Below are 14,509 nucleotides of genomic sequence, written 5' to 3'. Positions count from 1 at the left end.
ATTTCTGGCTAGGCTGCTGTTGCTTTCAAATGGATCTGTGAACAGGAAAGTCTGGTGGTAGAAACACTTGTGAGTAGGAAGGACTAGTGGTGGAAGCTGCTTTCAAATGGTGGTGGAAACACTTGGATCTGCGAGCAGGAAGGGCTGCTTGGAACAGAGTTTGAGTGGGAAGAAAAGGACTGCAAGCATGGGTACTGCAGAGCTACGTGAACGGACTAAACATATTTCAGGTATCTGAACTGGTGTGTGTGTGTGTGTGTGTGTGTAAATGGCCCAAGGTAAATACACCTGGTGGCTAGAGGAATTCAGGTTCAAACCCTGTACCTTGGGTACAGGTAAAAAGAGCCTAAAGTCTCTAGCCACCACAACTTGTGAATTTATGCTGCATATTTTGTTCTGTTCCTCATAAAATCTGTGTTTTTCAGGATTTTTGTGGAAATCACTGAAGGGTTGAATTTACTACATAATGTCAGGCATTTGCATTTCAGACTTCATATTCTTCAGAAAATAAATAGTAATACAAAACACTTTATTCTAGCAATTTTTCTAAGTTTATAAGATCAGTATTTGAAATTTGTCCCTATTTTGGGGCTGCATTCCCCCATTATTGACTTTGCCCAGGTTTTTTGTGCTAAGACGTTGAAAGCTATGGTGAGAACTGAATTCTGTATTCCCCCATTATTGACTTTGTCCAGGTTTTTTGTGCTTTTATGATGGAAATGTTCTGAATTGGGCAGTTCTGTCATTATTGGTTCACACATTTTGTTTCATTGCCTAAATTGGAAAAATGTTCAAACAATAAATTTAAAATGCATGTATGTTTCTTGTTTTGTGTGCAAGGGGCCTAGGATGTGAAAACAGCCCAAAAGGTAATCTTTCTCCATTACTGGCCAGATGCATTTTCTTTGGATGTGGTGTGGGTTTCAATGCTGTTTCAATGAATGAGAGTTTCAAGGGCAGAAAAGTTTTAATGTCAGGTCTTTTTCCATTGTGAGACAGTACTGCTTTGTTTAGTAGATAACTATTAGTGTTTGTGCATTGTGCTATAAAATGTAAAAAATAAAATCCAAATAATTATTGTAGAAGTAAAGCAATATCCATGCACACATTAGTTTTTTATGGTAAATGGGGTGAAACAGCCAGGTAATGGGACATCAGAAGGTCTGCAGGGGGACTCTGGTGCCATATTTTGGTTGTCTGTTCTTCAGTTTGCATTTGAAATTTGGTATCCCACAATTCCAATGGAGTGGGTAGGGTTGTGTAATTATGTATGCAAATTTTATGTTAATCCGCATACAGATTTGTACCCATTTTTCATGGGTCTTGTCCAGATTTTTGATGTTTCCAGGTTGAGAGGTATGATGCAGCATATACAATCATTCACTCTTAGTAGTGGGAGAATGGACTGAACCGTGACCACCTGGAACTCTGATTGTTTGACATACTGGTTAAGATGACTTAGGCCCAAAATTTGCCTGATATCCCTGGTCTCGTCTGGCACTTAAAAGAATCCTGATCAACTTCCAGATCCTAGCTCTTCTGGTGTGATCTATTGGAAGACTCACTTTTTTAATAGCGTTCATGTTTCCTTAAGTGCTGCTCGTGTTTGGAAGGGTGGAACATTTGCTAACTTTTGAATTTAGGAATGAAATAAAAAGGGAATGTAACAGCCTCTGTTTATTATCCTCTGCACCAATTTGTCATTTGTGATAGATATCCAGGCTCCTGGGGTGCAGGGATAAGTGCGGCCCTACTCAACAGCAGCTGGGCAAACATTCAGGAGTGCTGATAAGTCCTCTCAGTGAACGGACCTCTGAAGCCCTGGTTTTGCAGCCTACCACTGCCTCACAGGCAATGTCCATTTTTTGAACCCCCCCATCTACCTCAAGGGTGGGGGGGGCTATCTCGAGAAGTGTCAGTGGAAAATCCTTGGGATTTCTGGAACCATAGTCTCTTACCCCCTTTCTTTTTCCTAGAAAAAGAGAGGGAAGAGAACCATATTCCAACAGCAGAAAGGCTCTTCCCAACTTGTTCAATTCTGGCCACAGTTTCTTTCAATTTAGGCCCAAATAGTGTTGAGCCATTAAACAGTGCATTGATAAAAGACATAATAAAGTGCTCCTTAAAGTCACACAATCACATGCAGGCATGCCTCCTTACAGTAGGGCAGTACCTGTGCCTATCGAAGTGCCTTTCGTCCTGTTAGAAATTAAACACATTGATACACTGAAAAAGGACTGTAGGGTGTCTTACTGAGAATCCAGTGTTTTTTGTACTCTGCAGACACAGACCCTGAGAGGGATTTGGAGATTTCTTTAGTCAAGTCCCTCTGAAATATTGTGATGTGTGCCAAATAATTCAGTGCCCTCAGGCCAAAGGTAGCTAACATCCAAGTTTGCTTCCTGAATCCATCCAGCACCCTATACTCCCGGTTAGGTGGATGAACAGAAGAGCTCTTTTTTGGTGGACACCACCACTCCTAAGAAATCTACTAATGGACCTTTGCTCCAGTGTTGGCAATCCTTTGTACAGACTAAGTACTTGTCTTGCTTGCGAATAATTGATTCAGCCACATCTGGCTCCTTCCATGGCCACTTACAGATAAGATCCACCATCTTCTCAGTGGGACCCAAGATGCAGCTGAGACAGACCCAAAGGCCTAGAGGAACACCGTCCCCTCTTGAGAGGGGGCATCAGTGGACTGCCCACCTTCCCATTACAAAATTTTGAGGGAGTCCACGTGCCTCCTCTTACATGTGTACTTTTGAGGGACGTCCCTGGTTGGATGTTCTAGAGTGGACTCAGAAGAGATTTGAAAATACCCTGTTCGGAATGTCATGACACTCAATAGGCCCGGTTTTTCCAAGTGCATGATGAGAAGGATCAGGACAAAGGGGTGTTCTTTGGAGGACAGGTGGAACACAATCAGAAAGAGAGGCTCTCTTATCTAATCAGGAGAGTGTGCCCTCAACAGCCTCAAACACCAAAGGTGAAGGAGATTTCAAATGTCCATCAGTTCATTAAAAAAAGATTATTTTTCTTTTTTTTTCTTTTTTTTAATTTAATTCTTCTTTTTTTTTAATAAAATGATGGTGTCAAAGGTGCAAAGTAAAGAAGAGAATACAACTAATGATCTAAACAACCAATAAAAAGGGGAGGTAAGGGAATAACTACAGAAAAGAACAGAGATTAATGTACCAATAGATAACTTCTAAAATACTGAAAATCTTTGAATCAAACAAAAATGTTTCCTCACAAAGTCACCCATCTGTAACAAAGGAGTAGCAAATGAGATCTAGGGTAATATTGGTCTTTGCATTGGGTTATGGATAAGGTGACATGCCTGAGCTTGGGATTCAAAGTCTTGAGTGGCCAAAGACAGATCTGAGGTTGTATATGAAGACCCATCCACTGAAGAATGGATGGAAGACTCAACATCAGACCTACTGCTATGTTTTATTTACTTTGACAAGTCTTTTTCCTTTTTTCTGATAAATGTTACTAAATGTTAACATATATACAATATTTACATGAAAGGAATATGATCAGTAACAGAACAATGAACAACTTATTACAATTCAAAATATATTTTTATTTTAACTTACAGTATAATTATTAATCAAAACATCTAGAGTATCCCAACAGTCATAATTTACATTATTAACTGCAGCCCTTTGTCTTAATGCAGCCTTTTTTTTTACACAAAAAGTGTCTTAACTTTAAGAATTCCTTAGATAGAGGAACAGCACCTGATTTCCACTTCTGGGTAATTACCTTTCTGGCTTCAGAACATCGGATATTGTCCTTTACTTATTACATGTAGAACTAGTGCATTTATGTGGCAGTTTTTTCACAGTCTACAAAGACACGAGTCCAGTCTGCCTTAACGGGCTTAGTACACCTCTAACAGATTGAGACATCAGACTTTGTAAACTTGGATAACTTACAGGAAGTAAAAAAAAAAAAAAATCTATGTAGATACTGCCATATGCAAATTTTCCAGGACAAGCTTGTTGACATTAAACAAATTGATTTCAATTAAAAAAAAAAAATCTTTTTTCTAATCACATACTTCAGACCACTAGTTTCAAGGAAGGTTCAGTTATTTTTATCAAACTTATTACTGGAGAAATCATCTTACACAATTTAGACAAATTCCCTTTGTTTGAAATAGCACCATTAATAATGGAGATTATATACTCCTGTATCTTTGTTATATGCTTCTGCTCATCTTGTTTTAAGGTCATCATGTAACTGCTAAACTTTACTCTTACTGTAAATAATAATTATTTAAAATATCTAGATTGGAATTACTCAGAACTCTACGTAACTAATGTAATTAACAAGCAATTTAAGTTTGACAATTTAAGGTAAGTTTTTTTGTTAAACTATTTAACAGGTTGGCAACAATATTAATAATTGTTTTATCAGCATTTAATTACAGATAATCCATTCTAATTAGATTTGCCCCCTAAGTAACGTACATGCCTCCTGCAGGAATATTAAAATTAATGACATAAATACAGCATAAGTAGCTTACACTGACATGTTCAGAATCTTTTTAAAACTTAGTTTGGTGCCACATTTTCGGAAAAATTAACTTAATTTTTACATAAGAGTGTTCACATGCACAAGGATACATGCAAGCACTTTTTTATGTACAAAAACAAGTCTGTTTCATCACTTTACACATGGCATTTAAATAAGGGTAACCTCTCTTGTGCAACAGACTGACGGGTAATGTTGAGAGTAGAAAAGCAGCATGACCAGGACCAGCAACAGACTGGCTTTTTGTAACGTGAAAAATCCTTAAAAGTTATTCAAGAAATTCATTCATTTTGTTAATTTTTATTTATTCTACTAATTAAATTTTATAATTTATTAAATAAGTCAACACATTTTTCTTATCCACAGTCATTAAGAAAGCTCACTCATAGTTTTCTATCAAACCACTGCAAACCCATCTTGTATAACTGTCTAAAGGTTGCTAAGACTTCAAGGCTAGTCTATTCAAATCCAGAGTGACCACCATTCCAAAGTGTTTAGTGGACCGGATGCATCTCACTGTCTCTCTATCCATCCATTATATCAGAATGTTTGAATAGCTCTAGGGAAAATATAACCATTCTGTTTATATGTTTGTATAGTTCTTTGATAAGAATTACCTGTTTGGGAGATGCACTTCTTACGCTGCAAAACTCAAAGCCACCTGCATTAACTTAATAACTTCATGTTTCTGTTTACCATTTTAGTGAACTTTTAGTGGTGCCCATTTGGATGCCATGATGTTATTTCAGAAGGTCCAAGAAAAACACTACATGGACTCCCAAACTGGTGCTACCTATTTGCTCTAGACTACAGATCAAGTATTCTTGAAATGTTACCAAGAACTTAATCATGGGCAGTTATTTCTCACCATTTATGGCCTTCTCTAAAAATGTTTCTCCAGATACACCATTTCAAACTTCACAGCAAAGCCATTCTTCGAGACCTGCATATTTCTGGGACTACATGTTTTAAGAATAAGCACTTCCAAATATTGGATGAATTGCCATTCATTGGACAATTCAGGCTTGCAGTCCAGACAGTCAACTTTATAAACTGCAACTTTCACACATACAGTTGTCCATATTCTACGTTTACTTTTTTTGCCACTTACACATTCAGCCAAGATGACCATGACAACAAATTTACAAACTATTTACATCAACAATTTCTATATTTGGCAACAGAAGCTTCTTTACCCCTGATGAGACACTTAGATCTTCCTTCCTTCCCTCTTAGTTTTACTTCCTGGAGATAATGAAATTCACCTACACTTAATACTATCTAATCATCAACAATTTGCGGAATTTGACCCAAGATAAATGTACAGAGACAACTTTAAAACATGTCAGACCTGGAGAGAAGTTTTGTTATTTATCATTGCCTAAATTGTACAGAAAGGTGTACTCCAGCTGGGTGTATGCACACATTCACAGTTACCTCTCCTGGGAGTACTTGAGGCTCTATTTTAACTAACTGTGCTTTAATATTTAAGAGAAAGGGCTCCAACTAAAGTGTTGTACAAAGCACTTATGTAAGAATTTACATAAAACTATACTTTTGTTGTTTACTTACTTGCTTTATATTTATGCGGATCCCTGTCAGATGATCACAGTTTCAAAACTTCAAAATTCATATCATAGGGACCATATGATCAAAGTTTTGAAAAGTCAAATGTTTTGAACGGAGAGCGCGTTACTGAGCGGATTGGGAAATTTACCCTTTTCCTTACTGTAGTGTGATCTTGGAGTTGGTACATTTAATTTGCAGGGGGTGTGGGGTGCTTGCCCCCTTGTAAAAACATAAAAAAAAAATAAACTTTATTTTTTTTAATGTTCCAATTTCCCAAAATTCGATCATATGCAATCATATGGTCCTGACCATATGATTTTCAAATTTTCGGAACTTCAATTATCTGATAGGGATCCATTTATCTATACTTACTGAAAGTTAGATGGAACTAGTACTGGATATTTTTCCTAGAAAAATCACTTAAATGTATAAAGGTATTTATGTGTGCGTGCACGCAGGGCTACAATCAATCATTACTATTACTAAGTATAGTCCTCAATATATTTTGGACTATATTTGCAGTTATATGCATCTCACTAAACTAGAGTTCAGGCAAAGACCATGGATATCAAATAGAACTAATATAAAGGGAAGCATACATGTGTAGTAGAGACAGTGGAGTAGAGGATACAACTCTAACTATGACCCATGACACCAGACTGATTACTGGCTTTTGTACATTGATGGAGTAGGCAAGTGACGGAGGAGGAGGATGCTGAATCAGGAGATGGGGGGAATGCATCTGTCCAGGTACACATGCTCATGGTTGGACTTCCTTACTGGAGACTACAGAAACCACCATGCTGTGTTTACTCAGGGCAACTGGGGTACCTTGCTGATGTCAGCCCTCTGGAAAAGTGAAGGGTAGGGCAGCACTGATGTCCAACAGCATTGTTGGGCAGGCACAAGAGGGGCAGAGATTAATAAGAAAACCCAGTGAACCCCTGATGGCTACCTTAATGACAGTTCCTCCCTGATGATAGATGAGGAATGGATGGGCCAATTAGCTGGGAGGGGTTGATCACAGTCAGGAAGTGGAAGTAGAAATAAAACCTTTAAAAATGTGTGTATCAGAACTGCTCAGCTACAGTAACTTGGTGAATATCAATGACAGCAAAAATGTCTTGTACAGCTGTACTCCTTAGGTACCATGCATACTACCTTATCCTATGTTATATATTGTTAGGATTGCAAAGGTGCTAGATTTTTACAGCAATACAGATCTCTCAACTGTCCTTATTCTGCAGAAATGTTCCCACTTTAAGGCCTGATTTACCCCTGCACAGGATGTTCCTATTTTAGGGATATGTCCCTGTTTTCAGGCTTTATACACCCCTTCATACAGTTTTCTGAATCACCCTCATCACATGTGTTTTGAAGCTGCGGTGGTGGTGCTGCGGTAGCATTGTCCTGTTCAATTCTCAGCTAGAGCGTCTTTTGTGTGGAGACATGCATGAATGGGCATACCTTCGTTGAAGGTTGTGCATCAGGGCCGGCAACTCGGCACGTAAAAATCTACTGCCAATCATTAGCGGACCGGAGTTCTGCAGTGGCGACCCCTAACCGGGAAAAGCCAAAAGACACAACAACAACATGTGTTTTTGGAAGTGTTCAGTACACAGAAAACCACACTGCATTACCAACATACATGTAGCAACAATAACTTAGAGGACTTGCATCTTACATCTCCCTTTTTCTGAAGCAAAAATAAATGACCTAGTGTGACACAATTTTGCAATAGAGTTGAATGAAAGTCTACAGATTTTACAGTCTCTTTAATAATGTGCTTATTATTTCCCATCATTTTTGTTACACAGTTTTTAAATGCGTTTCTGAGTAGTATCCAGGGTTGCCAGATTTCCAGCACCCCAGGTAGGGACAAAAAAAAAAAAAAAGGTCTTAAGGTCTTCAATACGGAACACATTTCCACATTAAACAACAGTAGCTCTGCACTAAATACGGAGCTTCTCGTGTTTAATGCATTGCAGTTCCGCATTCAACACAAGTAGCTCTGTGTTTAGCGATTTTTGATTGGCCCGTATACCGGCATATGGGCCAATCAAAAAATCGCTAAACATGGAGCTTCTCGTGTTTAATGCGGAACACAAGAAGCTCCGTGTTTAGCAATTTTTGATTGGCCCGTATGCCAGGTATACGGGCCAATCAAAAAAAAAAAAAAGCGGAGGCTGGCCGGGATTTAAACCAGCAGGGCGGGACTTGGGATCAGGCTGCTGATCTCGGGACATCCCGCCCAAATAGGGACATCTGGAAACCCTGGTAGTATCCCACATTCCTACTAGATGAGTGAAGTATCATTTGTTATTCAAATTTTATGTTAATTAGATGTCAGATATTTTTAACTGGATTATGTACTTTTGAAGAGCCATCATTCTTGTTTTCAGTGTCTGCAGGTTGAGAGGTGTGCAGCAAAACTTACAAAGTTTTGCAGCATAATTTATTTGCTTCTCCAGCTGAAACAAATCCTGTCATTCAGTATAAATAATGTCATTCCAACGAGACAGCACAGATGTTAAGAATGTCCAGATTAACAGTAGATGATTCCATCTTCACTTGTGAGTTGAAACACGTGGAATAAGAAGTTATGTACCTACCATAATGTTCCATGTTAGTGGTCTTCTTCGCGCCTTCTTTCTTGCTGGTTGGATTCGGAGCCAATCCGCGGCTCCGACTCGGACATCTTTAAAAGCTCGAGAGCTACTTACTGGCTCAAGGCCTCCCTATATCCCATGATGCCTGGCGCTAGATACCCAGATCTCGTTTGGTAAGTCTAACTGCAGACATAATAATAATAATAATTACAGGAATCCTGTCCTAGAATGCATAAATCCTACTGGAGAGACTGCTAGTCAGAAGGAATAGCCAGTGAAGACTCAGCCAGTGATAAAAACATAAGGAACTCTTCTTGGTCTACTAGGATAGGGGGATGGAGGGTGGGATGCAAGAAAGAAGGCAAGAAGAAGACAACTAACATGGAACGTTATTGGTAGGTACATAACTTCTTAATGTTAAGTTGTCTATCTCGCCTTCATTCCTGCTGGTTGGGACAGCGTCCCTAGCACCTCAATCCTGCGTGGCTCATCGGAACAGACTCTTCAGAACAGTGGAACCAAAATCAGCTCTGCTCCTGGAGGCCACGTCCAGCTTATAATGTGAAATAAAGGTATGAGGATTGGCCCATGTAGCTGCCGCACAAATAGTTTCCCATTGGCAATCTTGCCTGAAAAGCCACTGAAGTAGCTAGAGCTCTACTGGAGTGACCTTTTGGTTTAGCAGGAAGCTCTTTATTCCTTAGCTGACATATAAATGTATAATAGACGTCAACCACCTAGATAAGGTTACTTTTGACATAGGTAGACCTTGTTTACCCTCAGCATAGGACAGGAACAGCTGGTCTGATTTTCTGATTTGCTTAGTTCTATGCAAGTAAAAGTGTAACTGTCTATGAACATCCAACTGATGCAATTAGTATTCTGCCTTGTTGGAATAATTTGGAAAAAACACAGGCAGATCAATAGACTGATTCAAATTATTGTCAGAAGAAACCTTTGGAAGGAAGGAAGGATTAGTCCTGAGAGAAACTCTGTCATTGTGGAAAACTAGATAAGGAGGGTGGATACAAAGAGCCTGAAGTTCAGAAACTCTTCTGGCTGAAGTAATTGCAACCAGAAGAAGGGTTTTCCAAGAAAGAAACTTCAAAGAACAAGAAGCTGCAGGTTCAAAGGGGGGCAGTATCAGGGAAGCTAAAATCAAATTTAGATCCCACGGAGGCAGGGGATCTCTCACTGGGGGCCTGAGTAAAGTAGTCCCTTTGAGAAAAGCTTTACAAAGCTTATGGAACATGATACTAGTATCCGATAGACCTGTATGAAAGTTTGAAATTGCAGCTAACTGAACTCTAATCGTGGCAGAAGAAGATCCAGCATGAAAAAGTTCCGCTAAAAAATCCAAAATATGGTGCACAGGGGCTGAAAAGGGATCTATATTCCTAGCCTCTGCCCAGAAAGACAAACGTTTCCACTTACTAGCATAAGTCTTTCTAGTGGTAGACTTGCGCAATGATAAGATGATTTCACGCACCGAGTGGGAGATGTTCGGAAGCCTGGCTAAGGTCGGAAGTGGAGCAACCAAGCAGTGAGCTGGAGAGATTGAGGGGATTGGTGCAGCCTGCCCGACTGATGGATCAGGAGGTCTAGAACTGGATCCAGGGTCCGGGGCTGCTCCAGAAGCTAATGATGCAGGAACGGGAACCAAATTTGTTGAGGCCAGTAAGGGGCAATGAGGATCATCTTGCATCCCAATGTGGTAGCTTTCTGTATTAATTTGAGAATCAGGGGGAACAGAGGGAATGCATAAAGAAGTCCCTGAGGCCAATCGTGTACTAGAGCGTCTCTGGGAGAGTGTCTGGTAAGAGGGAAGAAATTGTTGCACTTGCTGTTGAAGGGGGTGGCAAAAAGGTCGCAGCAAGGCTGACCCCATTTGCGGAAGATTTGGTCCAGCACTGTCTGATTGAGAGACCACTTGTGAGGCATGAGAATTGCTCTGCTCAGCCTGTCCGCTATAACGCTGGACTTCCCAGGGATGTGCGCTGCTATCAGAAACCATTGGGAAGAGATCGCCCACTGCCAGAGTCTGAGTGCTTCTCGACATAGGGCGTAGGACCTGGTTCTGCCCTGCTTGTTGATATACCACACTACCAACATACTGTCTGTTTGAATTGCAATGGTCCCGGTGGGAAGAGAGTTGTGAAGAGCTTGCAATGCCAAAAGCACAGCCCTCATCTCAAAGACATTGATATGCAGATGGCACTCGTGAGGCTGCCAGGTGCCTTGGACTGTTCTGCCCTGAAAATGCCCCCCACCCGATCAGGGAGGCATCCGTGGTCACCGTAGCCACTGGAGGAGGAAGAGCAAATTGTCTGCCCTGGGGTACTGATGGGGAAACCATCCACCAAGCAAGTTGGTTTTTGCACGTCTGTGTGATCATTATCTTGTGTGACATTGGAAGTTGCTGAAAAGACCATTGGGTGAACAGCATCCACTGAAAAATCCTCATATGAAAACAAGCAAGGGGGACCAATATGATAGCCGCTGCCATGAGACCCAAGGTTTTTAGGACAAATCTGGCCTGAATTTTTTTGCATCCTAATAAGACCTGCATATGTCGGCGAATGTCTAGCACTCTGTCTAATGGAAGTCTCGCTGACATGTCCTTTGTATTTAAGTTTGTGCCTTATAAAGGTAATAGATTGACAAGGTGACAATGCAGACTTTTCGAAATTTATTGTGATGCCTAGTTTGGAGCAAGTTTGGATGGTGTAGTCTCTGGCTCGCAGCAGGTAATGCCTGGTGGTTGCAGTAAGGAGCCAGTCGTCTAAATATGGAAACACCTTGAATCCTTGCCGTCTCAGGTGAATGGTAACTACTGCCAAACATTTGGTGAACACCCAGGGGGCTGTGGTGAGACCAAAGGGCAGAGCTCTGAACTGATAATGACTGGCTCCCAGCCAGAAGCGGAGAAATCTTCTGGAGCGTCTGCCCATTTTGATATGGTAGTACGCGTCCTGAAGATCTGTGGAGCACATCCAATTGTCCTGACCCAGAAAGGGTAAAATGGACTATAGCATGACCATCCGGAACTTCGTTCTTTGAACAGACCTGTTTAGTCTGTTGAGATCCAGAATGGGTCTCCAGTCCCCTGTCTTTTTTGGTACCAAAAAGAACCTTGAGTAAATTCCGGATCCTTGCTGGTCTGCTGGGACTGGCTGGATGCCTCTTTTTGTTAGCAGTTTTGAAATTTCTTGAACTGCTTGATCTCTTAGATTGGGTGGAACATCTGGAAGGGATTTGTTGGGAATGTAGGGAATGCGAAAGAAGGGGATTTTGTAGCCTTTGGATATGATAGACAGTACCCATTTGTCTTGTGTTATACTCTGCCAGGCTTTTGGGTACAGCGATAATCTTCCCCCGACTGCCTCCAAAGGTGGACAGCCGGGCAGCAGCTCAGGGATGCTGGAAGGGCTTGTCAGAGAAAGATTGTCTGGCCCTGATTTTGCGGACCCTCCTCTGCCCTGAGGCCGGTGTCTGTTGTTCCCTCCTCTGCCCCTGGAGGGGAACTCTCCATGTGCGTCAGGCATGGCTCCCTGGGGTTTCCGGAACCACATCTTCCCACTCTTCTGACCCTTGGGATACGGTCTTGAAAGAGTGGAAAAATGGACTCCCACAGCAGAGAGAGTCTTGCCTTCCTGCTCACACCTGGTAAGGGTATCCTTCACCTGTGGTCCAAAAAGAGCAGAACCATCAAAGGGGGTGTTGGTGAAAGATGCCCTGAAGGGTTCCCCAAAGTTACATAACCACATCCAAGCATGCCTCCTCAAGGCCACACCTGTGCTTGCGGCCCTACTCGCACCATCGGCCGCATGGAGGAGATTACTACCGAATTAAGAGTCGCCAGTTGGAAGGCAACCTTAGCCTGGCACCCCGCAGCTGATGGATCTTGAAGGGTATCTCCTAGCTCTTTAAGGATATCCCTTTGAAGGTGGGTAAAGTGGCACAAGTAGTTCAGCGACCTCATGGAGAAGGTCGCTGAGGAAAATATTTGCTTCCCATATCTGTCCATCGTCCTAGATTCCTTATTAGGGGGATGTAGTTTCAGCCAACTCCTTTTTTGTGGATGCTGCTACCACCATGGCATCAACGGGAACACCCTTAGTCAGAAACTGATTGTCTTGTGGTGCAGTAATAAATTTGGTGGGTCTTCGGGGGGGTTGGTTCCACTGTGTCTGGGGCTGACCACACCTTCCGAGCCACCACAGACATCAGTGGATTGAAAGGCGGAGACGCCCAGGAGGTGGAGTGTCGGGAACCAAATGCGCCCAGGAATACAGACTCATCCTCGGAAGGGTTAAGGGTAGTCCAGTTCCCCCTCTGCCTAAGTATCTCAAGGATGTCTGAGAAAGAGACGTCCTCAGAGGGGGATCTCGGGGACCCTTCTGAATCCTCTTAAGTTGGTATCTGAAGTGACAGACTCAGGGGAGTCAACATGCTTCCTCTTGCATTTCCTCTTTCGAGGGGGCTCCTCTGAATGGTCGGGGGAGGCCTCAGAAGAGGAAGATACACCCAATGGGGTGCCCTGGAGCACTTGTTCACTAAGCTTGGGGTCTGGAGGAGGGGCAGAGGCAGATGCAGGCACCATGGGGGGAGGAGCTGATGAGTCTGACCATGGGGCTGACTCAGAGGCCAGCACACTCCTCATGACCTCGAAGGCGCCCCTTCCCGATATCGGAGAAGGCTCCAGCTCTGAAGAGACCGGAATCCTTCCCAGCACCAAGAGAGACGGCTCCAAGGCCGATGTAGGAGCCAAACTCACCTGCGCCGAAGCTCCAAGAGGGAAAACGGGGTCAGACAAGGGTCTGATGCCACTCGCCCCCTCAGAGCCGATGAGGGAGGCGATCAGAGCCAATGATGGAACCAAAGGGTAGGTATCGGCGCCGACGGTTCCACGATCCGAGCCCCAGCAAGCTCCGGCTCCGAACTCAAGGAATGAGTCGAAGGAGGAACCTACTGCAGAGACAGGCAGAGCCGAACCCTGATGAGGGGGGCTGGATATCATTTTAGCCAGAGCCTGCGATTTTAGAAGCCTGCTCACCACTCTCTCCAAATCATGGTCAGATAGTCTAGAAGACCGAGAAGAGTGGGATCGGTGACTTTGCTCCAACTGTAACAGAGGCGACCCAGGAACAGAGTGCATCGACTCTAGGGATGGAGATCCAGAGCGGTTTCGACTCCCTGACGGTTCTGACACCAGAGTAGGGGCCGACTGGGAGATAGGTACTTCGGTTCCAGTCAGGACCGAAGTTGAGACAGACACCACACCTGACACCACACCCGACAGTGGCTCCGAACTGGGAGCCGGCGGCTTCGTTGGCTTAGAGGGTTTCACTGGCTGCGCCTTAGCCGGTGACCCTTCAGGTTTGAGCAAACCCCTAAGGATTAGCTTATTCCTACATTCCTGCAGGACTCTTGGACTAAAGGTGTGACACACCGAACAAGAGTCCTGCAGGTGCAGGGTGCCCAAACAGTAGACACAAGAAGTGTGACCATCTGTCAGTGACATCTTCTGACAGCATGAGTCACACTTCTTGAATCCAGATACTTTCGTATCTTTAGACATTCCTGTAAAAGGAAATATCAATTACAGAGAAAAAGTAACAGAAGGGAAGTAGGTAACTAGTAAAACACACGCACTCAACACATGTTACCACACCCTAACAGCACACACACACTATTATCCAAGAAAAAGTAAATAGACCTACTAATCTACCACAATTTCTAATAAAGAAACTACTACATAAAAATTGAGAACAAGGATTAGC

The 14,509-nt window shown here is 42.6% G+C and overlaps 1 protein-coding gene across 4 annotated transcripts in view; it reads right to left on the bottom strand.

Annotated features, from left to right (window-relative positions):
* Positions 1 to 14,509, bottom strand: part of LOC122801775 (amyloid beta precursor protein) — a 3,200,820-nt gene that overhangs the window by 2,648,115 nt on the left and 538,196 nt on the right. The gene's annotated exons all lie outside the window — the stretch shown is intronic.

This window comes from Protopterus annectens, chromosome 5.part0, assembly GCF_019279795.1.
Source record: "Protopterus annectens isolate FY-2018-M chromosome 5.part0, PAN1.0, whole genome shotgun sequence".
In the NCBI taxonomy this organism is placed as follows: Eukaryota; Metazoa; Chordata; order Ceratodontiformes; family Protopteridae; genus Protopterus; species Protopterus annectens.
This window is presented reverse-complemented; position numbering and strand designations above follow the sequence as displayed.